Genomic DNA, 2,957 nt, shown 5'->3' with positions numbered 1-2,957 from the left:
ACACACACAATTTAATCTCCTTTGCTCTGCAGCACAGACTGAGCGTCTGTACAGACAGTGAGTGTCTGCCTTCTCTTTAACAATAAGCATCTCTAAGACGCATGGAGAATAGGCTCTTGTCTAAATTCTCTGCCGGTTTTGAGATAATGACCAATTCATACGGGGAGATGACGAGCTGCCAGGGTTTATGTAAGGAGATGTGTGATGCTGTCTCTCACTGCCGTACTGTACTACCTTTCTGTTAAGAAAGAGCTATCTGTTTGTTCTGTATCTCCTGTTTACTGTTCAGAGAGATTATGCCAGAGGGAGATGATGTCATATGTTTTTTCCACATGTTAGGAATTAGATATTATTCTGTGAGATTTATCTGGGGGCAAGATAAAGTCAAGGGATGAGCAACGCTTGTATCAGAGATCTGGAATGGTCTGCTGATAAAGAGTGATACAGAACAGCATTTGCATTGTTGAACCATGCTTCATACGCCAACACTTGTTTATCAAAACTGAATCTTTTATGACACCACTTAGCAATCAGAAAACCATGTTAACCATAGCCTACAGAAAGATGCCAAAGTGTTGTATCCACTTTGAATAAGGCTACTTTTTTTCCTCAATCAGATTAGTCAAGATCTTTGCGTAGTGTGCTGAAGGCAAGACTGTAACGTCAGCCAAACAGCTGCTCCAGCGGCCACAAGCAGAGAGTCAGCCGTGCTGCCAATTTGTTACAACATAGATCTACAACTAACAACATAAGCTACTTAGGAGAGTCAGCCTTTTGCATAGAGACCCACTTAAAAAATGGCAAAATTAGAAAGCTTAATTATCTTGATGTGTGGATTTTGTAATGGAGAAGAAATATGTCCAAAATCTTTCACACCACCTTCATTTGTAAGCTTGATTATGAATTAGTTTGAATAAGCGCAAACTATCTTCCAGAAAACTTTTTATTGTGCAGAGAGCTACCAGACACAGTTTCTAATGAGCTAATTAGCTCACTCAGCTGTTAAAATTCCAAACTACAAAGTTTTAGTCCACAAAGAGGTTCAAACTCCAGGGAGATAATGGAGTACTGTATACAAAAACATGTTAGCAAGCTAGCTGTCTTGTTGGTGTCAGCAGACCTAGCTAGCTTGTTAACAGTGAGCTAGTCCGCTACATTTCTTTAACCAGATACTCATCCAAGCATTTAGCTTTCAGAGTGATTTGAACACGATAATTATATTTGATATTAGCTAGCTTGTATTAACCGTTAGCTAGGGCTGCTACTTTTTTTTTTTCTTTCTTTTTTTTTTACATTAAATAACCCTGTAACCAGTTAGCTCAAAGAGACATTCAAACATAACTCAACAATAAAATTTGCAATGTCACTGTCAAGTTTAATCTTATAGGACATAGGGTGTGTGGAAATGCAAATGTGCTTGAAAATTGATGGGAAACTCTGAGGAGACATTAAGTAGCATTGTTTTGACATGCTACAACAAAGTCTGACAGAACCATAATAAAGGCCACTCATAAAGATGGTCACACAGTTTAGTAACAACCAACAACATGCCAGTCTATTTCAGCTGTAGCTAACATTAGCCACTGTGTGCTACAAGCCTTAGCATACTAACTCAGGCCGTGTAAATAAAGCCCTGAGTTCAAAGAGTTGAAATTCATTTATAGAGCGTATTTAAAACAACAGAGCTGACCAAAGTGCTTTACATTAGTGACGTACAAAGGCAAAAAGAAAAAAAAACTATCAGCCAAACAAAGCAAAACAAACAAACAATAAACCAACAACAATGAAATAACAGAAACAAACAAACTTGTGTGCCTGGAAATGTCAGTTGATGTGGGGGAGTTTTTAGGGAAGATTTAAACACATTGTGGGAGCCAGCATGACCTGTGGAGGCAGCTGGTTCCAGAGTTTAGCGGCAACAATGGCAAAAGGCAAAGGCCAGATCTTCCCTGTTCTTCAGCTTAGCTTTAGGTGCAGCCAGAAGTGACTGATCTGATAGTACAGATGAATATTATTTTTAATCTCTATTTACACAGGCTTACTTTTAAATTAAAAGAGGCATTTCAAAAATCAGCAGACCCCAGACTTTGCCATGGTCAGAGGTTGCACATGTGACTAAAAAGCTAAAACAGTCCAAGGCTTTCTCTTAAACAGCAGGACCCTTGTGTATAATCTTCAGACTTTATTGAAGTGTAGGATAGAAAAAGTGTAAATGTGCATGCATGTGTGGATGCATGTGTGAACCTTCCAGGACACTGTATGTAATGACCAGTGGACCAAATGCATCCATAACATGCAGCACGTTGACCTTACATAACATTATGAGTGTTTTCCTCACTTCACCCCTCTGAAACCCAGCAAACCAGCTTTGTGCATGCTGTTTCATCATGCACTGATTTATACCTGGGGCAGCAGGTGAATGCACCTCACTTAATGTAAGGACAAAAAAGGCCCTCCACCTTAAGTGACCATAACATAAATATAGATCACATGTCTTCTTGTTGCCTGCTCACACTGCTCTGTTTGATTGTGTGATCCAGGGTTGTGTAACTTTATGGGAGCATGGGGACACATCATGCTGTTTGTTTGGCAGGGTGCTTCAGTCTGTGCTTGCTCGCATGCAGAAGCACAGAGAGGAAATCTGAACTGTCACATGGCATCTGCACTGGGCGACACTGCTCTATTGTTGCATAGAACAACCTGCATAACGTGCACAGTCTCACATCAGCTGGAGGAGACGGTGGACAAAAGATATGACATAGGTAGAGATTACATGCACACATTTGTTTGTTGTCTTTATGACTGTTTTCTTTCCTTAAAGCAGAAAGGGTAAAGCCTCTAGCCACACTTATATATCAAATATATATAGAAAATATGACAGGGTCAATGTTTGGTCAATAACATTGATTCAAAAAACAGCTCAGTCTGTCTCACATCAGCACCAAAAGGATCAGCGT

The sequence above is a fragment of the Halichoeres trimaculatus genome, unplaced genomic scaffold (assembly GCF_033239565.1).
Source record: "Halichoeres trimaculatus isolate MK-OKI-2021-1 unplaced genomic scaffold, fHalTri1.1 fHalTri1_scaffold_5, whole genome shotgun sequence".
NCBI lineage: Eukaryota > Metazoa > Chordata > Actinopteri > Labriformes > Labridae > Halichoeres > Halichoeres trimaculatus.
The sequence above is the reverse complement of the archived record's forward strand: the minus strand, read 5'-3'. Positions refer to the sequence as shown.